Genomic DNA, 24,850 nt, shown 5'->3' with positions numbered 1-24,850 from the left:
GTGAAGAGCTTAAGCATACCTGTGTGGTTTTCTGCTCATCTCTGGCATTAAGAGCACTTGCAATTTGTTGTGGTTTTCTGCCAGAGGAGTTTGGCTCTTTACCCTAGATTTTGCAGAGACTCCTCGGGTATCCCCTGTCCATCCAGCCATGGATGCAGCATGCTAGGTGTTGCCCTGACATGAGGAGGAGTTCTCCTGCAGCTGAGTCTAGTTCTACCAACTTTGCTTGTGATGTGGTCCCACCAAATGAGTCCAAGTCTCTCCTGAATTAAAACTTACATAAACTTTATAAGAACTTTAGTCAACTGACAGCAAATTGGCAGCTAGTCAAGAAGAAAGAAGAAACTAGCACTTGGTCCATGTGGGTCCAGGAATAAAGTTTTTAAGTCATGATGGCACCTTATTAAATCTCTTGTCAAAGTAAAAAGCAACAGCTTAAGACCTTTTCACAAAGCACTTGTCCTCTGATGTGTACATTTGACAGACTTCATTTTATTCAGCATCTCTTCTCTTTTTTTTTTTTTTTAAATTTTATTTTCTGTTGTCTTCAAATGGTATCTCTTCCTCATGATTCCAGTGCTCAGCACTCAGGTAGTTTCAGAGGTACAAGTTAATTCCCAGTGGATGTTGCAGTCCTCATCTCCAAACAGCATTTCTCTCATGCTTTGTACAACTCTTGACTAGCCACTCCATGCCAGGTTAGACCAATACTTGCAAATACCATCAGATTTCTCACCTCCCAGACCGAGACAAGACTGTAGCTGATTCTTCCTCTTAGCAGGAATGCTGTGGCAGCAGAATTCTTTGGGTAAGCATTCTGTGGGTTTCTTTTAAAAACCAAATTAGTCATATGCAGAGTATGTCTAGAGCGGAACAAAGCCAAAGATAGAAGTCCTTTTTCAGATCTAGCTACGCCAGTTGAAGAAGATCATCTTTCCAGCTGCCTGTCGCCCTTCCCAGAGGTTACAGCAAGCTGACCTGCTAGTGAGTGAGTATGCTTCAGGCAAAATGAGTGAAGTTGACTTAAGATGCTTAAATAGTCTTTGTTCACTGAAGTTTACCCTGACTTGAACAGGTTTATGAGAGGCCCCCATGATGCTGAGCCACAAGTCAGAAGGGACAGTAATCTCTAGTGTGCATAGTAGGTCTCCAGATAGGAGTGGACTATCAGTAGTAACCTTTTCAGCTGGAAGGGCAGCATGCAAGAGAGGATATGCTTCCCCAGTCCTGGATTAACATAAATATTCTCTGTCATCAGTATATTTCCTTCCTTTCCCTCATGGGATTGCCCTAGCCGTATAAGCAACATTATACAGTATCATCACATTTGCAGGCCCTGGTCTTCATGGGGGACTTCAACCACCCCAATGTCTGCTGGAGAGACAACACAGCAGGACAATAAGCAGTCCAGGGACATTCCTGGAGAGCATCAATGACAAAGTTCCTCCTTCAAGTGATAGAGGAGCCAATGAGGAGAGGTGCTCTGCTGGACTTCTTACAGACCAACAAGGAGGGTCCTGTTGGGAATATGAAGATCAAAGTCAGCCTTCGCTGAAGACACTGTGAGACAGTGGAGTTCAGGATCCTGAAGGCAGGAAGGAGGGTGAAAAGCAAGCTCACAACACTGGAATTCAGGACAGTAGATTTTGGCCTCTTCAAAGATCTGCTTGGAAGAGTCCTATGGGATAAGGCCCTGGAGGGAAGGGATGCCCAAGAAAGCTGGTTAATATTCATGGATCATCTCCTCCAAGCTCATGAGTGGTCCATCCCAATGGTTTAAAAAATGGCAGGAGGCCTGTGTGGATGAAAAAATAGCTCCTAGTCAAACACAAAAAGGAAGCATACAGAGGATGGAAACAAGGACAAGCAACCTGGGAGGAACATGTGAGATATTTCCTGAGCATCCAGGGACAAAGTCTGGAAAGCCAAAACCCAAATGAGATTGAATCTGGTGAGGGACATCACAGACAACAAGAAGGACTTCTGTAAGTACGCAGGTGACAAAAGCAAGGCTAGGGAAAATGCAGGCCTATTGTTCAACAAGATGGGAGACAGGACATAAAAAAGGCTGAACTACCGAATGCCGCCTTTGCCTCATAGCAAGGCTGTCCTTCAGGAAGCACAGGACCCAGAGACCATGGGGAAAGGAACAAGGAAGATGCACCCTTGGTGAAATAGGATCAGATCAGGGAAGACTTAAGCAAACTGGACATATAAACTGGTCCATGGGCCACAACAGGATGCACACATGAGTGCTGAGAGAGCTGGCAGATGTCATTGCAAGGCTACTTTCAACAATCATCTTTGATCACAGTGATTGGGAAAAGTGCCTGAAGACTGGAGGAAAGCAAATGTCACTCTTGTCTTCAAGGAGGAGGATCCAGGGAACTACTTGAGCCTGGCAAGGTGATTGAGCAGCTAATCCTGGAAACCATTTCCAGGCACATTAAGGACAAGAGTAGTCATCATGGCTTCACCAAGGCAAATACGTAGGAGGCTGAACTTTAATTTCTTCCAGATTATAAATAAATAAATAAATCAAATCCCTTTGTAAGAAATGGTCTCTGTACTTCGAGCATTTTTCTCAAACTTTCAGTAGATCCTAAGTAGTTTAGCACAATACTAGTAGCTTTGATTTCAGGGGTGAAGGAAACCGTTAAGAAATGTCAGATTACCTTCCATTAAGCTTGCCAGTTTGTAAACATGAAAGAAAACACACACGGCCTTATGATACTTGCTGATCAGTCCAAGCAAAAAGCAGGTATGACAAGTGTTCTCATTTAAGTTGTAGTCATTACCTCATGCTTCATCCCTTCTGTTCATAGCAACCTTGTCACACAGCCAAACAACAACCAGCATAAACAAAATACATCATTCTTGTTCTTATAGTACAGAAATGTACATAATAAAACCCACCAATTCCCACAGAGATATACTTTAAAACAGTTAAGTTGCAGCTACAAAAGAGAGACATTATCCCAAAATAGGCTAACAGCATCTAAAGCTATTCTGTTGAGATGTCTGCAGCTGTAAATGGGTAAGTTTGGCTTTTTGAATTATAGTTTGCAGACACATCTATACAAGATTATAGATATGAGTTACTGTTGTGTATGTTTAATGGATTTTGCTGCTCTCTGGTACTGCAAGTTCCTGGTCTGGAGTTTTGCTTCCTGCCAGATCTAATCAGCTGATACTATGTTTTACAATAGTTACTTGTTAGCTACTACATTTTGGATTTGCAGACCAAGGAATGAAGGAGTGAGTGCTATGCATTTGATTTGATTATGTGAAAACTGTCTCTCTTTTCATCTGTTTGTGCTATAGATATATTTGCCTTGTTAAAGTCAAGAGGCTTATGCTTCTCCTGCGTCTCAGATAAATATTTTAATATCCCTATTTAGATGCAATTTAAAAGTATAGCTGACTATGTTGTCTTAACTTTACATAATACCGCCTTCTTGGTAGCCCTTACACAGCTTCTGCCAGCCTATAGCCAGTCCAGGGACCTGTCTTAACACCCTTTTTCATACAAATAACCATTATCAAATGCTAATACATGTGAACTTTTCCTCACCCAGTGACTACCTTAATTGATAATGACATTATGAAAAAATTTGAAACAACACCTTTGAGTAGTGTCTGCTTTCATTATTATTTTTAATTCTCTGCCACTCTTACTGAATATATGGCTACTGCCTAACAGGATCTATAACCAGTTTGGTGGAAAGTACCTTCCATTTTCATCAAACTTGACTTCCAGTGACACCAGGAATTTGAATTAGTAAGGTGTCTTTGCTATGGCTCTGCTTAGTCAACCCCAAGATGTAGCTCTTGAAATGCCTTCATTAACTTGAACTATGATTTGGGGCAGTACAATGATGAGCTTAACATCAGACATAGAAATCTCCAGGGTAAGCTCCCTGTACACAAGATCATGCTTAATTTGAGAAAGATGATTTGTATTGCACCATAAATTTAAATGATACCTATGTCATCAAAACAGCAGTCCACTTATACCACCTCTGCATAACAACATCACTACTAGAGAAAACTGAGAAAGTCTGATTTGGAGTTTATGAGAAGTGTAAAAGCTATAAGGTCAATAGACAGAATTTGTGTGTGATGCAAGGGACTGCTGGAAAAATTAGTGTGAAGGTAAAGGATGGAATTTCCAATGGGAGTCGAGCAGCTTTTAGCATAGACTGTAGATGAGCAGTGCAGTGATAGTTTGATGTGGTTTTACTGTCAGTAACCAAAGACAGGCAAATACTAGCACTGTGAACCTTAGTAACTCGGTTCCTCTTCGTACTGCTTGTCTCAAAAGCACATATTAAAGTACCGCAAAATGCAACACATGACACCGATCAGCTTCAAACATCTGCTGTATAGCACATGGAAAAGCACGCTACTGAATTTCTAAGGAAAGCTGCCTTGTAAATACGCAGGAAAGCTTTACTGATTCTCTTCTGTGGGGAATTAAATTTGACCAAAACCCACAATTTTTAAAAATTAGGAAAAGTTTACATGGAAAGCAGGAAACTGTAGCAACTTTTTATTTCGCCCCCCTGTGCCTTCTTAACACAGGAGTATTGACATGCAACAGCAAACAGCTGCCTTTTCCACTGCCCCATCAATCATCCTACATGGCCTGACAAGGGCATTTCATGACTGCTTCATGAGCGTGGAGCCCGGGAGCACTTCCCAGCTGTCCACACTACCAGCAGCTGTTGGTGTGTTAAGACAAAGCGCAGTCGTGCACCACCTTCTCCCGCCCAGCCTCACTCCCCAATTCCCACGGGAAGGGAATTCAGGCGTGCGGTAGGGAGGGCCGGGGCAAGGGGTGCCGGGAGCCCAGCTGAGCTGCGGCTGCCATGGCTGGCAGCTATCTGCAGCTCTACTACGTGTTTCACCAGTCAGAGCATCAAGTTACAGCATGATTCAAATGTGTGCGGCAAGGCAAACCCAGGTATGTCGTAAGCCAGCTAAGACTCGAAAGGTGATCAGCCCTGTCACTGCTACAAATTGAAACCATGATGTAAGTGGAGGAAGGGATGACTGCATTACTAATAAATACAGGGTAGCATCTGCAGAGTAGACAAATCCTACTAATCAAAGTCATGCTCTCTCTGCTGACCTTATCGCTCGAGGTAAGCCAGCAACAGGGTATAAACCCTTCTGACATTGCTCACAGCTTCCCTGTCCAGATTTCCAGGTCAGGCCCTAAATCCAAGCAAAACAGATGCCTATTCTGGGCAGCCAGTATTTTTCAAAGGTGCTTGACAGGAACATCTGTAAATCCCTTGATCACCTCAGCAATTCAGAGGTCGGCCAGGCTGCGGGCAGCACAGCTGTGTGGCACAGGCAACCTTGCCACTCCCTTCAGCCAGCAGTCAGCACCATTGCACCCGACTGGCTGGGCAGCTCACTGCTTGCGACCCACTGAATCCCAAGTGGTTTCTCTGATGTTTGAACTAAACTTTTATACCCGTATCATGTGTAATGCAACAATTTATTTCCTGATAAGCATTTGATATTTATATAACCAGAGATGAGAGAGAGAAAAAAAAAAAAATCTGTCAGAAATAGCTTTACAGATGAGTCTTCTCATTGTCTAACAAGCTTTTCATTGTTTTTAATTTTCATTTCTCTCCATGGTTCAGGGCACTTTGAAAAAAAAATTCTATTCAGCAGTTTCCCACTCATAATTCAAGAAAGAGAGTCATGTATTATAATAGAGATAATTAGCTTTGACTGAAAATAATAAGCTTGGCACCAAATATCCCCCACTACTCCACAGAATAACCATTTATCGTCTTATATACTCTCCATCAAGCCTAATTACTGCAACAGTAATTACTAACCTGTTGAAAGAACAAAAGAAAATGCAACTAGCTCTGCACTGACACAAGGAGAACATTGCTGATTCTAACAAGCAGCTCTTGGTTGCCCCCTCTTAGAGCACATTTACTTGCCATTTAGACCCTGTTCAACACATATGCTTGTAATCCCCCAAAAAAAGAAAATACATCCACAAATAGTCAGATTACAATGGTTCAGTCCCACCCATTTAGGCCGAAAGTCTGTTCAGTTGGACTGAAGGAACGGCACTGATTTTTGGACTGCTGGGAAGTCAAGAGAGCAGCGCCTGTCCCAGGCTGCGTGCCGCAATGCTGCAGACTTCCATATGCTGGACAGCTTTGCTTGCCTACTTTTCTGACCCACCAAACCTCTCCCTGCCTGTTATTCTCTCTCTTCTCAACATGTTCTGCCAATCATGCCAAAGAAAAATTAAACAAATGCAGTCCTCTATTTTCAAAGAATAACACATGCTTAAAGGGTCTGAAGTTACAATCTTTATCTGCAGAAATATACTGTGTTCATTATAGCACTTCTCCCTAGTTCCACCACATCCCACCATTGCTACTGCTTAAATTCACTCATGGAGCTTCACCTCTGACAGCTGAGTAAGCCCTGGAAAAAGGCAGTGAGTGGCAGCACCAACCCCTTTTACTGCTCAAGGTACTCCCCAGGCCATGAAAGAACCTGTATTTGGGCAAGCTTGTACAGCTGCCTGAGAAAGAAGAAGGAAGTGTCATTGGTGTCCTTATATTCTGTTCCATCCAGGTCCCTGAACGGGACATATTCCTCTCTGTCTCTGCCAATGGAAGGAAACTGGTGCCTTCCAGACACCATCAGTACTTTTCAAAATCCAGACTGCCAAAGTTGTTATGCTCATTGAATCCAGGAACTGGAACAATGCCACACAGCATATGCAAGCATTCACAGCTAATCAACCCAGCTGAAATTTCGGATAGTGAATATTCTCTGGGAAACTGTTCACAATCAATCCACAGCATATAAACAACACAACCCTCCCACCTCCAAAACCCCCAACAAGCTATAAAGTAACTTGTCACGTAAATACAACCAAAAAATACCACCTAGAAAACCTCAGAACCACTAATCTGAAGCACTCAACAAGCATGAGTTACACTCTCCCTCAACTAATGAGACTGGTTTAAATGAAGAGAGGTTTGGGGCTTTTTTTGAGTTCTTGACTTTTTGCCCCCCGGATTTTGAAGCCTTAGGGTCATCACGTTTCAGGGCTTTTTCACCAGAATCATGAGGCCTAGAAATTGCCTGCACCTTTTAAAATCATTGCTTTTCTCCCCCAGCCACACAACCCCAGATTGTACAAGATTTAAGGAAAATGCACCAAAGACTCCAATAAACGCTTCCAACCAGTGTGTTGTCTTCCTCCAGTGGACGAATGGCACTGCTAGAAGCCATTCAAGAAGGAGGCCTCTCAAAATTACAAGAATACCAACAAACGCAGAAGCCATGACACTCCTGATTATCCCATGCACAGAGAGAAGGGGATGATGTGTTTTCAAGATAAATGGGAAATTTGACAGCCTAATGGCTATGTCATTGGCAGGCTAGGTATAATAGAGTAGGATAAAATCACCAATGGTTTCTACAGCCTTTGCTTGGCTACAAACACTACATCAGTTTATTTTTAATAAAAGAAAACACATCTTGCCTCCCCAAAAACTCATTACCTATATGTAACTGGATATTTTGTTTTAATATTTCATTAGTGATTTTAAGAGATGGTTACAGTAGGACTGGAGCCTAGCAGCTACTTAAGTTGTAAAAGAAAATTTAAAACATTAGTAACATTTGCTTGATGAAACAACTGAGAGGAATACCTGATCACTACCAAACAGTGAGAAGGCCCCAAAAAAGTTTTAATATGGCATTCACAATCTAAGAATAATACAAAATCAGGCCAGGGCATCAGAAGCTAATGGAATGACTTAATTCTCCATTTTGCCCAGCATTACAATGTTCAGTTCTGAGCTCATTCTGCACACTACCAAGTTTCCCCTACTAGCTGAGAAAAAAAAACAAGATCGCTTCAATAGGATTGTTTAAAAATTTCCAGTTTTCCCACCTTCCTCGTTCATTTCGTGTTTAACCACTGAACTGCATTTCTCTCAGTTCTCTTCCAAGCTGCAATGCACAATACGTTCTCTAACTGGACCAGAAGGAAGGGAAAAAAAAAAAATTAAAAAAAAAAAATCAATTGTAGTTGTAGGCATTGCTCCATCCAGAGAACGTCTACATGGGTTTTCAAAGACAACAGGCCTTTAGTATGTCTAGGATTTATACAGTTTGACTTGGTACTCTTCCGGAAGCCTGCTTTCACACACTCCAAACTAGTTTGCTTTATCCTGCGTGAGTTACAGTGAAAAATACACAAAGAAAGCACAAGCAAACAAGTTAGTTGGAAGTAGCACAGGCCTATGCCAAAACCAGAAACTCAAACATATCCAAACTTTGGGAATATAGACCTTAACTTCAAATGTATTCCCCATGACAACAATAGGCCTCAGAAGGCTAATTTGTGTAATTATTTCTACTTGCAATTGTTCTGTTTGGTCACTAGTGCCTTTTGGCTGTTTTGATGCTTTCAGGAAAGGAAGTGGTTTCTGGAGACAAAGAAAAATTGAGTATAACTCATTCCATTTGGAATGGTTGGTTTCCTTACTAATAAATACTTCTTCTTTAAGGACTTCAGAGAGTCTCACCACCCTGATTCCCAGACACACTCCAAAGTCACAAAAATTATTCTGACCTACCTCTACACACATATAAATCTGACTTTTTGTTGAACAGAAGCTGCAAGGCTCAAGACAATAAACTCACAAAAAATCTTCAGTTTTGTACGCAGACAAACTTCTGGTCAAATCTAAAAGAGAGAGATACAAAATACAGGTTTTGTTTTGACATGAGCACTCTTAGCATCTGATGATCTTTTGCCTGAATTCTCTCTTCAAGACTCATACCAATATCTCTGTTAAAAATCTCAGAGTAACTCTTTTCAGAATAGGTGGATTATTGGATTATTTGATGCAAATGAAGTTTTTACAACAGTCCTATTTTACAGGATGAGCCACACATGAAGAGTATGTTATATATTCTTATGCAGAAAGGCCTGTATAATGCTTTCAGGATGAGAGCTTTTTGATTTCATCACTAATTCTTCTTTCCCCTTTAGAAGGCTTCATTAAGGATATAAGATTGGCTGCAAATAGAAACACATTACAAAGAACTTCTCCAAGTTATAACTGCCTACACAGCTGATTCAACAGGACACACAGAACTGGATATTGAGAATTACACACACAGCCTTATAGATGGAAATGAAAATTCTCAGTTAATACAGATCTTTTTTTCAGAATAATTTTATATCTAGGCTTGTTATTCAGCTTGGAAGGTCTTAACAATTTCACCCTCTTCCAGCTTTGACTGGACACATCTCTAAGATTTTATGTGCATTCTTTTAAAAAACCTTAAGTGTGGTCAGAGGTATTGTAAAACTCTCTCTGTGAACAAAGTCTTCAGCTGGTCTGGAAGTTCTTAGTCATAATAAAAAATAACCAAGTGAATTAACATTTGCCTTTGTGAGATTCTCTGTTATGCACAAATAGCGTTCCACAGCCTATCAGGTAGATCCTCGCTGTGTACAACTGGGCTTTGAAGACACTTGGCTGCTGCTGGCCACCTGATCCAGGTTCCATATTAACAAAAGAAAAACTTTTTCACTGTAAGGGTAGCAGAGCACTGGAACAGGCTGCCCAGAGAGGTTGTGGAGTCTCCTTCCCTGGAGACATTCAAAACCTGCCTGGACACATTCCTGTGTGATCTGTTCTAGGCAGTCCTGCTCTGGCAGGGGGGTTGGACTGGATGATCTTTTGAGGTCCCTTCCAACCCCTGCCACTCTGTGATTCTGTGATCTATATTCACTCGCTCTCTTCCTCTCCTGGAGAAAAGGTCAAACGTTAATATCCTTGTTCAGGTATTCAGACTAGTGCATCTTTCTTGACTTAACGCTGCAGCCTGACGAATGCCTTTTGCTTTATGTGCTGGCAGCTTATGGCAAAAACTGAACCTGAACAAGAACTGATCAGTAGGAAACAACGCCCTCCCATCAGTTTCTCCAAAGAGCAACATACATGTTTCTTCCATTCTGCTTTGCTGTTTTAACCACAAAGTATCACAATTTCTTCTCTAAGCCCCAAAGGAGAAACAACTGCTGCTAGAAATACTCAGCCCACGTATTTGCTGGAGTGTTAAAGCCCCTACCTCTGCTGCAATCCACACAAGACTCCCTGACTCCCTATTCCTCCAAGTACTGCAACGATCTCATCCTATGTCCTTTTTCAGCTTCTTTGCCCAGATTGGCCTATTTAGCCAAAATCTTGAAATCGCTGCCTGCTCCTTGGCACTAAAGGTATTTCCCACAGGGAATGCCCCAGAGATTAACATCAAGAGCATAGAGATATAACAAGGTCTTTATATTTCCCTGCTCTAAACAATACCGCAGTGGTCTGACACAGGTACAAGGGTTTCCATTATCCTCTGTGAAAACTTTTAATGCTATCCCTTCCCTCCTCCAAATGAGAAAACATGTGTTGCTTGAAGTCTGACTAGTCATGCCCTAAAGCAAACATATCTTCCTCGATTAATGTGCCTACATCAGCCAAGAAAGCCTGGCTCCTTTCACTGGCACTCCTTGGCTTCCAAGTGTCCTGAATGAATCATCCTTCTTATTTCACACCTGAGTAATTATGGATCTGCAGCTCCTTCACCTTTAGCTGTCAGTTCAGACATAAGGTCAGGTCTGCACAAAATCACCAAAACTCCTGTGTCCATCGGGTCCACTGAAGCACTTTAAAAACTCATGTATCTGGATCCTTTTCTGTCACCAATTAACTTTCGCATTTACAAGTTTGTCTCACCTGAACCAGATAACCAAAAAGAACACCAAAATCACTGTCAATAGTATAACACCTAATTACAAACCTGTAAGTTTCCACAGTTCAGTGTACACAGTGTCTTTGTTCAAAGCCTCGGGAGCTGTGGCACAGAAAGGGAATTAACACCTCTTCTCCCATGACAGAGTGGTTGCTTCAGGCTAACACTGACCAATACTAAACACAGTCGAGTAGTGTAGCTTGTAATGAGTAAATAACTGCAGTTCTGCCAGCCCTATAACTTTCCTATATAGGAACATCCAGGAAAACTATTTTATACCTGCTACAAACACCATTTTGAAGGTATGTACCACAGCCATGCCAGAATATCCCAGTCATACAGCAACAAGTCCTGAGAAAGGTCCATAGACTTTTTCACAGCTATACGAAGGGTAGCTGAGTTTACTGTCTTAATAAATATTGCAAACTGACTGCACGAAGGAAGCATAAAGCAGAAAGAAGCATTCTGGGACCCAGAGGTGGATGAGCTACAGCTGGTTTGCTACACATGGCATGTGTGTGACTTCACATAGGGATCCCTACAGCTAAAGTTACTGGAGCTATTTATTGCGCATGCAGTATTCTTGAAAAATCAGATCTGTTATAACAAAAAGTATAGAAATTTAGTCTACATCTCTCTGTCACTAGGTCTTCAGCTCCACCGTGCCTAAGACTTCTCTGAAAACAGAAATTCTGAGTCCAAGTCATGTGAATATGTTGGAAAACTTTTCCATGAGATCACCGAAGAGTCAGATGCAACTATCTAAGATTCCCATACAGAGTTTCTGGTCAGAATGATGCCCACCCTGCCCTGGCTTGCATGACTCAGGTGAAAATGGAAAATGCTGGGCTCTACAGCCTTCTTTCCCTGCACTCACTACCTTTTGCATGTTTCTTTCAGTCAGAGGGAACATCACTGTGCCCAGCAGAAACAGGACCATGTGCCTGGAGAGGTGGAAACCCAAAGCATGTGAGCACGCCTGTGGTGTGCTAATCCAGAGCTCACCCAGAAGTTTCTTGATGGAATCACGTTAACCCCAAACCCTGCCTATCCCTCTCGGAGCCAAGCATAAATACTGCCTCCAAACAGGGCTTGTTCCACCCATGAAGTCAAAGTAAACAGCATTAGAAAACAGGTCCATCTGGAACTGAGAGAGCTGAAACATTGTTTTTGTACTTTTCTTGATCTCCAGAGTATCTGGGACTTCTGATACATCAAGAAAGAAACGGTATTTCAAGCAGCCTTTTAACCCATCGGCTTGATGTGGTGGGGGTGGGGGGTGGAGGGGGAGGGAGGTCAAAATGGAAGCTGCCTAACAACAAAATCCGTGAACTCTGACCTTATGTCTGAAGATGAAAGCTGAGTTAGATGATTTTTCTATAGATGTCATTAAGGCAGCTTTTAAGGCTACCCTGCTTGAACTCTCGGTTGCACTTCAGTACTGTAAACAACCACCGGAGGGAGAGTTAAGTGAGCGGAAGTCCAAAAAACTAAGAAGCATTTTCAGCAGTGAAGAATCTTGATCATAGAGAGAAACCATTTATGCCCTCAAGGGCCATCAGCTGTCACTTTCTCTGGCTCCAGAGCCATATTTAGGTGCCTAACAGGAGTTAATTAACATATTCATTAATTGGTGGGTGGAGCTGTGTCAGTCTCAACAGATAGGGAACACTGACATCAAAATAGACTAATTAACATAATTTGAACCTGTCTAAACTCACAATTGATAGTAAACACAAGAACTGCAGCATCATATCAGATGGCATAAAATTTATTTAATTCCGTGTGCTTCCAGCTAGTGGCCAGAAACAAATATGCAATTATTATCTGAAGTGGTCAGTTAAATTGACGCACAGGAACAGCAGCTAATCAATGAAAGACTTATTTCATTCTGAACTCACAGTCCTCTGAAACAGTTTAAATCTTATCTAAAGCAGTTCTGGATGATGTTTTTATCCTCAGAAGCATCTGTAGATATCTTGTGGCAATGCCTTCCACAGGCTTAACATGTATTATATAAGACTGCGTTGGTTGAATCAACTTCAAGTTTCCTGCATTCAATCTTTTGCCCATGTGATTAGGAAAAAAGAATAGCGCTATGCAATTTATGGTTTTCTACCATTCATTAATTCATCATCGAAAAGCTGAAATTTAGTTGTAGACATGGCCTAAATTCAGAGAGATCCCGAGTACTCGGCTTAGAGACAGATCTATTTCTTCCCTTCTACTAGGCTCCCTAGTAGAAACATTTTGCTACAGCAGATACCAATACCACATAATTTGATCCTATAAGTCCACTGTTAGGATGATCACTTTTTAAAAAAAAAAAAAAAAAAAGAAAAGAAAAAAAAAGTTCAGTCCAAAACCAGCAATCAAAGCAAAAAAGCTGCTAGTATCAGATTCTGTGACCAGATATTGTGAGGGAGCAGCAGAAAGGAGAGAGAAAATGGGTCCAAAGTGAGATCCTAGCAAATGGGAATGAAAGCGCACTTGCTGGCATGCACTTCAGTAAACAGGTTGCATACTATACTCTGCTTCCCCACCACACTCCAATTCAAACGCTGCTCACATACGGAGTGTGAATGTTCTTGTTCAAATCCCATAAGGTTTTTATTTCCTTTGCTTATTGACAAAACAGTAAAAACACTATGTTGAACAATTTTGCTACAAGAAAACAGCAGTTTGTCAGAACGCTCGAATAAGGCATCCCTCAGTGGAAAAAACCCACGATGCTATTAGGGAGTAGAATGTAACAGAGATAGTTCATTATATGGATACTGAGAGATGGCATTATTTTCTCCTAAAAGGTAGCATCTTATACAAGCTACACAGTATTACAGACATATGAAAAGGGAGTAGAAAATGATGTTCAGAGGTTAAGTGGGGTGTTCCCCTTTATCTCCTCAGACAATACAAAGCACACTGATACTCAAGGAACCTGAAAGGCAGTGAACTTATCAACAACAAAAGGATTTTTTGTTTATTCAGTGCATGATAAATAAGCTAGGAAACTTACAGTCTTGAGACATTATTGAAGCCAAAAGCTTATCAAGATTCAAAAGGAGATTTTTGTATATGCATACAGTAGGAAAACTGGCAGTAGCTCAGAGAGGTAGGTTCTTTTGAAAATTTCCGACGAGACTTAGAAGCTAAAGTTCCACCTTCAAAACCAATTTAAGCACAGAGTGATTACACTCATACAAATAAATCCTGCTTTGTAATTGACTTCATCATTCAAGACTGCGCTGGTGCTAAGAGCCTCTTTACTGGAAGTGACCCTGCTCTTATTCTGCCTCTCTGGGTGGCAAATCCAGCTAGTGCTCATCTGTCTTCTCCTGGTTTTATGCGAAGACATAATTTGTGGTGCCTACATCTGTTGTAAGCTCAGGAGGCATGACTGAGCTGGTTATTCACTGGTGAATTCTTCTCCAAGATACAAGCCCTAGACTCCTATGGAGGCCAGAAAGACCTGTTGAAGGCAGAACTTGGCCTCCCAGATGCATTGGCAATAGGCTCTGCATGTACGAAGGGCTTTAAAGGCCATTCTGGGCTTTTGCCTTCATTTTTAAACTGCTTTGACAGAGAAGGGCAAAATACCACCATGCACAAAATTACCATAAAGTGAGATGGGACCTGAATTAGGCAGGGAATTCAGTAGCACATTCACCAATGAATGCAGCTTGCATTATTCCAAAGTATTTACATAATACTCAATGTAAAGGTATGTTGAGCTCACCAGCTAGTTTCAGCTAGCAATAGGTATCTTATTTCAGTAAACTATTCACAAAATGGTTACTCATAATTACCCCACTTATAAACTACCCAAGCAATTAGGATAATAGTCTGTTTCTCTGGATAAGGACAACAGATCCCACGTTTGGGAGTATCCCTTTGCCACTATCCTACCAGCTGTGGCCACTGTGCTGGGGGTACCCTCAAACTCTCCTCTTTACTTTGCACAAATAAACATTCACCGGCAGTCCTTCCCCTTGCAGAGAACATCCCTAACCATCAAGCTGCTTTAGTCTCTCACCAGTTCAGTTCTCTGCCTCTGCTCTAAATAGCAGAATCTGGAGCTCTCTTGAAGCCTCTTGTTTTAGCTACACCAAAGGCTGTTTATGCCAATTTGGAAAAGATAATGAATGTACCACTCTTCACCTAGCAATGCCTAATAGCATTCAAAGCGTCTTACAGAATAGAGGAAAAGCCAAAATTCAGTTTGTGATGAGATCTTCATTTGGATAAAGCTTTGAGGTGGACGTGCCTAGGTCTTCTCCTAGCAGCAGCAAACTCCCCAACAAAGCCGAAAAGAATTTCAACTGAAAAAAAAAAAAAAGCAGGGTTTTTTTGAGATTACAAACCACAGACGTTCTTTAAACAGAGCAACTTATATACCTCGCTACAGCCAGCCCACTGTGCACACACAGGCAGGTCCTTCGTACACGTAATGCTGGGACTTACACTTTTCCAGGCTTAGGATTTCACAACAGGATCTCAATGTGAGGTTTCCCTAGATAATATTGTCAAGTTCACTACTTTCCTGAATCTATATCGTGTACTCAGGGTCAAACAAAACACACCCACCTGCTGTTGCCACAGGAATGGATAGGTATTCCCTTGCAATTGGTCATAAAAGGACTTATTTTTCTATTACAGGCAGAGTCTCTCATCCAGAAATAGGAAATGGTTCCTTGCTGAAACCACTGGTTCCCTCTAAAACATCAGCTAGGTCAGGAGGGAAGTGTTTAAGGATAGTAACAAGCAAGCCTCTCCCTCATCACTTGTTTCTTGAATAACTATACCACTATTTTCAGCTAAGCAGAGGAAGTTACTTTTATTCTTTCATGCTCATTACAGTATGTTCATGGCCGTACAGAAAGCACATCATTGGTTCTTCTGTCATACAGTTTACAGAAACAAAATGAAAACTCGCTTTCACAAAAAGACAGAAGTAGCAGTAAGAAGACAGAGATGCTTTTGTAAGAGCATCAGTTCGGGGTCATTTTCTTATCACTAAAAAGGGAATTGTCAAAGCACTTACACAAAGAATTAGTCCACACGGTTAATGTATTATCAGCTTTCATCTGAGCATCATGCACACTAGCTTTTTTATGTAGACATCCCCAATGCAAAGACAATTCTCCGATCATCTTGAAGCAGAAAAAAAGAATTTATTTACCCAATTAAGAAGCCACTGGCCCTGATAAAGTCAAAGCTGAGATGTATCTCTTTGTGGCGAGGCTAAGCTGGGGGCCTTTTCTCTGTCAAAGCGACTATGGAAAACAGATTAATGCTATTTATTTGTATCCCAGCACTGCTAATGGGTTTGATCAATTAATGTTCATGCACTGTTTTGAGGATGGAAGTATTCTTCTGAAAATCTGTATCCATCTCTGTTGGCAGACCCTTTTCAGTACTGAGATCACTTCAAAATAGCTATGTGAAATTCAGTGCAACAAGGCTAGAGAAAAGTGAATGTGATTATCTGCTGAGTATACATATAAGGAGAGTAAATGGTTTAGACATAGGTACTTATGAGACAGATCCCATTTGCTGCTCAGAATTATAACAACATTTTGGCAAAATATGGAGATTCGTCAGAAAGGGTAGCAGCAATGCTGCATTGTTTGGCATTTTTATAATGTGTCCCCTGCCTGCCCACCCCCCACCCCCCCCCCCAACCCAAACCAAACAACAGTGCTTGCCTTAACTGAATAACCTTTAATCTGCATTTATATTCTTGTATCTTTATCTATTATGCATTACATGCACATGAAGCCAAGTCTCTGATCATACAGAGATGCTATTTAGAGTACACAAAACTTCCCTGGAGGGTTTCCACTTAGAGAAAGAAGCAGATTATCATAACTCTCATGCAATGGTAAAAAGAATACAAAAGGCTCAGCTATTTCCACTACAGAGTATCAATGTCATTCATGTGTCCCTATTTTAATATATTCAAGTACAGCAGCAGTCCTCCACGAAGAGCTGGGAACAGGTTTCCAAGAACATCAGGTAGGAAATAGCTTTTGTTCTCTCTCCCGCTGTTGTCCAATTTAAACAGCAAAGAACTTCAGACCAAGATTTACAATAGTCTGTTATTCCACTCACCTACAGTACTACAATTAATGACTTCAGAAGGTTACATGCTGGCTTTCATTTTCAGCATGCTTGGTCTGCACTGAGGGATAAAAAAGGCCAATGTAATTAAACGATACGGTAATAATTGTACAGAGCAAAACAAAGGGGAGGAACTCAACTAAAGGAAAAACCATAAAAAACGTTTTTTCCATGTGAACTCATGCTGCTTACCCATTTCCCTCAGGACAGAACAGCAAATCATAACAAAACGCAGGTAAAAACACTTGTGACTGGGTTTTGGCAAGGGATGAGCAGCAGAAGGGAAGTGTGTGTTGGGGACAGTTTCTGAATTCTGCTGGGTCTTATTCTTTGACACTCAATGCTGGGTCATTTATGGGAATGAACTTGTAGGTTCTCCCTATGGGCCAGATGGGAATGACTCCAAGGGGAATTTGTTCCAGTATGGAGAACGCTTAGACTAAGTACCTCTGTATATAGCCAGCTGGAAGCCCAGCTCTTAAGATGGCAGGGTTGAAATTCATTCCTCTGGGACTCCATTAATATCCCTGGACACCAAAGATAACACTTTTTTTTTTTTTTCATAAGAAATAACAGATTTGCCTTAATACATTTAAAAGATATACCACTTTAGCCTTCTCTCTTGCATTTTCATCAGATGCTGCTTGCTTTTCTTCAAGGAGGTTACATCAAGTTAGACACAATGTGTCAAACTGATCCACTCCCATCACTGATTTCATAAGATGACTTGTAAATAAGCATTCTTTATCAATCTCTATTGGTCAGTCTCTTACCAAAATGCATTACCAGACATGCCTCATTCAAGCGCTAACATTAAAGCAAGCTTGTTAGTCAAACTGGGCGGGATAACATCTCTGCCTCACAAGAACTTTCAAGTCTGTGACCGTCTTCGCTAGCAGTTCCACCGGAGGTCAAAGGCTGATGACACCAAACTAGGACTGTTCAGATACCATGAGGCTGGCCCAATATAAATTTGCAGATACAATGAAATAAAGTAAATAAAAGATCAGGCTGAACTGTCTTCTAACCCCTCCAGTTGATTCCTTCCCAATTAAAGCAAAGTACTTATGTCCACAAAAAAGTCTGAAAAGGGTCAGTTAAAGGTCCTGGGCCCATATATTTAATGAAAGAGCAAATGGTTTGTGTTTTTTCTCAACACTGACAAAGGGAGGGAGCAAGTATAGAATCATAGAACAGTGTCGGTTGGAAGAGACCTTCATGATCATCAAGTCCAACCTTTGTCCTAGCTCTATCAACACCACTAAACCATGTCCCTAAGTATAACATCTACCAGTTTCAAACACCTCCAGAGATAGTGACTCCACCACCTCCCTGGGCAGGCTATTCCAATGCCTGACAACCCTTTCAGTAAAGAAATTCTTCCTAATATCCAGCCTGAACCTCCCCTGGTGCAGCTTAAGGCCATTTCCCCTTGTTCTATCGCTTATTACTAGGGAGAACAGACTGACCCCCTCCTCGCTACAACCTCCTTTCAGGTAGTTGTAGAGAGCAATAAGGTCCCCCCTCAGCCTTCTCTTCTCCAGGCTAAACAGCCCCAGGTCTTTCAGCGTTCCTCGTACGAGACATGCTCCAAACCCTTTAACTAGCTTGGTAACCCGCCTCTGTACCCTCTCCAGCACCTCAATGTCCTTCTTGCAGTGAGGGTACTTGAGATGCAGCCTCACCAAAGCCAAGTACAGGGGAATGATCACCTCCCTGCTCCTGCTGACCACACAATTCCTGATACAGGCCAAGATGCCATTGGCCTTCTTGGCCACCTGGGCACACTGCTGGCTACTGTTCAGCCGACTGTCAATCAGAAAAAGTAGAAACCTTATTTCTCCCAGCCCTGTTGAAGTGTGCTTTACTGAGCTAATAGGTAAAAGCAAGGAAGAGGGGAGAGATCTGTGCAAAAAGAGGTTTTTTTTACTTCTGCTGCACCACCAGCCTCATCCCAACAAGGTACAAGTCTGCTAAATCGAAAGAGTATGTTTGTCATCTCAGCTTGCGTGGACAGTGCAGCCATAATAATTGGTCCAACGATGTACATGTGCCAAAGGATGGGGCTAAGCATGTTCTTATATACAGACAAGTAGGAACAACAACAAAAAAAAAAAAGGCATTTTGGGAGGTGATGGGGCAGTGCTTAGTGCTGCAATCACATATGCTATGACTGGCCATCAGCAACACAGTCAATTGGATTTGTTGTAACGTGAAGTGATGATGGCTTCTAATGCTTTGCAAACAAAAAGGCTTGTGACTTTCTCCAGCATACTGGCCATGGTTCACCTTCTGCAATGGTGGAAATGAGGAGCTTCCACAACTACTTCTCTTCCTCAAGGCCCAGAGTCAAATTCTGGCTGCCAGGCACTCCTCACAACATCATAGACATCAAAGTCTATTTGCCTTTGCTTCTCTCCAGTTACCTTACCCTCCATCAGAACGATATGACAGCTCAGGACACCCACTACAGCTGCACTCCTGTGGTACGTTGGAAAGGCAGTCTTTGCTGGTCACTCATTTTGTGGCTTCTCCATGGTCTGTAAGGAAAGGGAGGGCAGGATGATCTGACCTATGAAGAGGATCCCCTCCACAGTCTTTCTCTGCCTCTATCACTGAGGCGACTGAGAGGGACATCTGGCTCTTGGATCATCATCCCTGACTGCAGAGAGCCTCAGGTCATGAGAAGTTTGCTGTTTGCCACCCTGCCAAAGGAGTCGTGCAGCTGCAGGAAACACTGGCCTGCCTTTTGAGATGGCCCAGCAGGTCAAGTTCTGTCTCTTTCCTTAACATACACAGCTTTTCATATTTTGAAAAATTTCAACTAGCACCATACAGTGGCTGGCATGGACCCAGCCTCTTCTAGCTTTGCTGGTATCTGCACATATTTCTCCTAAGAGTTTCTCCCAGAAGTAGAGCCAGAGCAGGGCACAGTCATCTCAAATACACGAAGACCTTAGACTCCACTAAGCCTTGGCTGCACACCTCCATGCTGATACCTTGAACATTAAGCATGTCTTTCTAGAGCATGAACTCAGTGGTGTGGCTTGGAGATGTCAGGCCTGATGATCTATTTCTGGAGGCATTTTTTAACATCTGGGGAAGCAGGACCTTGGTGTGAGGTGACACCAGAAAACTCTACAGCACTTTGGAAGGGCTTCTTTCCCTCTCCAGAGAATTCCTTGGCTATCATAGGTGCACGTATAAGAGGGTGGCCAAAATCAGAGGCTGCAAATTACCCCACTGTCCCCATGTCAAACAATGTGTGGCAGGACAGTTTATCATAAAATGGAGGAATTGTTTGTAAGTTTTCTTCTCCCTATTTTCCTTAATTTCCTTCATTCTCCTTCTCTTATACCTCTGTGAAATGGAAGTTTTACCAACATTTCACATGTAGAAATCACAAAAGATGAATTGTGCTATTCTCCTTAATTCCCGGAAACTGTCGTATCATTGGGAAGAAAATCCTGACTATCGAGTTCAGGTCCCATACTTTAAACATACCAATCCTTATTTCAAAAAGCAGAGACAGAACAAATGTTAGAGATCCAATTCTCTGCTGCACAGCTGTACAAAAGAGGGCTAACGTTACTAGCCTAGAAGAGTCAGTGAAAAATGGTGGAAAAGGAAACACCTGGTACCTAAGTAAGATGCTACAAGCTTGTATTTGCAATGAAAGCACACAAATTCAAGAGGAAAATGGACCCATGCATCCTGAAGCCAGGAAAATCCAATGAGTGATGGATTGATCTTTAGGCCTTCAAAATCAATAGGACTATTCATGGGCTTAAATGTTGCATGTGTATTTTAGCACCTGGCTGAACTAGCACCTCAGATAGCAAATCAGGAGATTGCTGCCTGTTTTCAGCCTGAAAAAAAGACAACCCATTTTGAGAACTGCACTGATTACCCTAGTTTATAGTCTCCTTAATAGCAAAAGTTCCACAAAGATACATTTTGTTCCCTAGAGCTCCCCACAAATCAGCTAAACATATGGACTGCTTGCTTACACCTACTACAGAAGGCTGAGTATTGAGGATTTATATATTTTAGTCTATGTGGTGTAAATATGTATAAATTTATATTGTGTTAATTTATGGCATACACTACAGAAGGTTTTGCGTGAGCTACATTGCATTCCTTCCCACGTTTCTGCTGAAATATTCATCTTCGGGTCTTTTTCTCCATGTTTTCCTCAGTCTCGCCACAGATGTTTGGGCAGCTTGCGTTATAAGGGAATGCGCCTTAGAAGTACGTTTAGGAATTTAGGTGATGAGAATACCAAACTCGACTGTGTGGCTACAGCCTGACAGGATTAACAGGCTTGGTGAACGCTCACCAGTGTCTCAGACCTGCCTTCCGATACACAGGCAAGCATTGCAGCGTAGCTTGTAAATTCACTCCGCCAAGTCAGACACACAGCACACAGAGAACTTCTGTCTCCAGAATTGCCAAACGAGTGCCTGACAAACATTGCGTTCACACACAAAACACAGATACATAAAGCTGCCATGCCAAAAGGAGGACTGATTCTCGCAAAACAGGCACCTGTATATCAACAAACTGCACTGAGCATTACCACAAGCAGTCCTCTCCCATCTGCCTTCACTCAGTGCTCAGAAATGGAAATGTATTAACATGTACCTCTCGCTTTGAAATCAATAGGACTCTTGCTGTTGCCTCAACAAGAGCAAGGTCAAGCCATTGGGCCAAAGCATAACCCTTATCTCGCCCAGAGTCCTTATCACAATTCGATCAACACAGCCTTTGTGTAGAAGGACTGGCGGTAACCCACAAGTTCCAGTGCCAAATCGCAGCAGTATTAAAAGCCTGCTGCCTGATCTAACGTTCAGCAAGAAATATGAAGACATACAGAAAACGTAATTAAAACATGACCTAATCAACAGAAGTGGGGCAAAACACAATGCTTATTTACTTAGCTTCAAATTGTGCATCAATGCGTTGCATTTTACTGACTTACTGGAATACAAAAAAGCTCAACTACATAAATAGTACCAGAGAGAGTTACTAAATAAATAAATAAATCTTACATGGCTAAATAAATCTTTCAGCTATTACAGAGTCCCAAATGCAACACATAGTACTAACTGACAGAGGAATGAGTAAGAGGATGCATCTGCAATTATTTTCTCATGCACGGCTGTGAATTACTTTGAATTTTTGACCCTTTTCCCCATTCACTGTCTAAAAGCATTTCTATGATCTGTGTTTACGGCAACATACTGGGAGATCTGGGTTCAAAGTCCAGTGATGCTTCAGATTATCTAATTCTGGGAAAGTCACTTTCTCCTTTGAGGCCCTCTGGGAAAGACACAGTTACGGACATTTTTCTCCAGTCCGCTTTTCTTGTCTATCTAGGATCAGGGACAGATTTTAAAAGGTATTCTGATAGCTATTGCAACCAGTGCTCTCAACGATCCCCCATCAGTCACGTCACTTTACCCTCAAGAATGACAGCAAATACTTCCTATTCCCAGCTGCCTGCATATCCTCACCAGATATGCTCTGGGTTAAAGAGTGCCCATCAGTCCAGCATGTACATTGTCTAATACAAGGGTGCTGATATTTCAGAGGGGAATGTTAGAAGAACAAAACATACAGTGGTAAAGAGCCACAGATTTCATCAGAGTTTAATTTAGCTTTTCTGGATAGCTTTTCCTTAAATACTACTGCAGCTAAACCACACAAGAGCAGATGCATCAAAAATGCTGAAAAAGCGTTTTTGCATAGAGAAGGTGAATTATTCTAATTTAGCAGGCAAAATCTACTATAATTCAATGAGGGTGCAGATTACCCCACTGCATTGCTGTACAAAGGTTTAAATAGACCATATATTTTTCTGGTTTTATTTTATTAACAGGCCAAATAAGACCTCACACATTAAATAATTCACAACCAAAAATACAACTCTCAGACTACTGCCACTCTTCTACCTCACCCCTGTTTGCCCAACTCTTTCCCAACCTATTGTCCTTGCCCTTCTTGTCTCATCTGCTGAAAGTATCCCACAGTGGAGTCTGAAGTTGCTCAGCCCAGGGAAAAGTCACCAGGACTGAGCATGGAAATCAGGGCTCCCTGATTCCACCACGTGCTGCTGCCTGGCTGACCCTAACCCTCTCCAACACGAATGAATGACACAACACTGGGAAGATGTTGTTTGCCCTTCTTTTCCTAGCACAACAGAGGCAGATTCTTAGCTAGGGTCCTGAAACAGTCCTCAAAGATGAAATGAAAAGTAACACTGTTTGGAGTTCCCATGTGTCTGATTTTTCGTTTCTCCTACTTTCCTCCCCCTTTCTTCATTCTCCTAGGATGTAAATAGTGACTGAAGGATTAAAAGCAGCAGAAGTCAGTAATCATCCTATCACGCCTTAAAGACAACAGTGCACAGTCAATGAGTGTTGATGGTTTCAATACCTCAGTAGGCTGAAATATATTCAGAGAGCATTTTAGTGAATTTAGGTAAATGGGGAGAATGGTTAAAAAAACAACAAAAAAATCCCCAAAAGCAAAGTCTGATCTTGGATAATTAACAGCAGAAACAGGGCTAAATTGAAATAAATTATTCAGTGCAAGTACTTCAGACAGCTCTTAAGAATAACACATGGATCCGTGGCACTCTTTAGGGGACTTTGTGCCTATAAACTAATTAATAGATCTGATGTCTCCATATGTAGTTTCTCCATCTGTAACAGATAAAGTATGGATAGGTTTCTTCATGTAACAGGAAAAATTAAAACTAAAGTTATTTTTGTAAGTTGTAGAAAATTCTCTAACTTATTCAGAACGCGAATGTGTGAAATATCATGACAGAATGGAAATTGATTTTGCAAAATGTGAGAGTGAACGACCGCGCTCCGAAACATGTGGTGCAAAGTCAGAGACACAGTGTTCTGCTTCCTTCCCCTCCAACCACCGCCCAGGCATGTCGCAACCCAAATGGCAGCACAGCTAATAACCTGCTCCTCGCCATGGTGAGCCAAGCAAGGCGGCCACGTCAAAAACGTCTTCACTCTAAAGCTGAAAGTCTGCAAGTTCCTGCCACCCCACTACGCTGTACAGCAAGGCTAGCATGCACTGGTCTAACGGCTTCGGAGATATACCTGCCATTTTATTGATCAATGTCCCGTGTTGGGGAAGTGCTTGGATCCTTTGCTTTAATCAACACAGGAGCTTCCAGTCACGCCTTGGTGCAGCCACCATGCCGTGTATGTAGGACAATGCTGCACAGCTTACTAGGCCAAGCAGAGCTCATCCAGCCTTTTCAACTGGTTAGAAATCTGTCTTCAGCAGGTTCATCTAGCCCAGGATTTGAACACTGCTAGGACACAGATGAGAAACAGCTCACTTGTATTTTTACAGAGAATACCTCACATCTTACAGGATTAACCTTGACACTTGGATTTCAGAGGTAGCTTCCAAACTAGTGTACCTCTATCAGGGTCACCCACATACATTAACCAAATTCCATCTTTAAGGACCAACAGTGTCTCCCATGCTTCCCTCCCCCTGCCTGCTCTGGCCGGTGGGGGGGGGGGGGGGGGGGGAGGGGGGGAGGGAAGCTGCCATTCACACAGATGTTAACATACTTGTTTATTCGTAAAGGTTAGTTATTTTTAAACGTTACTTAACATACAGCATATTAGAAGAACATGACATGGTCTTACATTTCAATGTTCAAAAAGTAAGAAATTTTGTACAACCAAGTCACCATCAACACTCACAAAAAGCCCAACCCTATTCAGAGGCTCAGAAACGTGCAGGCAGTTTCTGTACCTGACATCTTTTCTCTCAAAATGGTTCATGACTCCTGCCAAGAATTGTCCAACAGCAGTGCCATGCCCAGCCAGTATCTGTGTCAAAAATTAACACTTCTTGGCCATCT

Source organism: Leptosomus discolor, chromosome 8 (assembly GCF_034619465.1).
Source record: "Leptosomus discolor isolate bLepDis1 chromosome 8, bLepDis1.hap2, whole genome shotgun sequence".
NCBI lineage: Eukaryota > Metazoa > Chordata > Aves > Leptosomiformes > Leptosomidae > Leptosomus > Leptosomus discolor.
Note: the sequence above shows the minus strand (reverse complement) of the source record.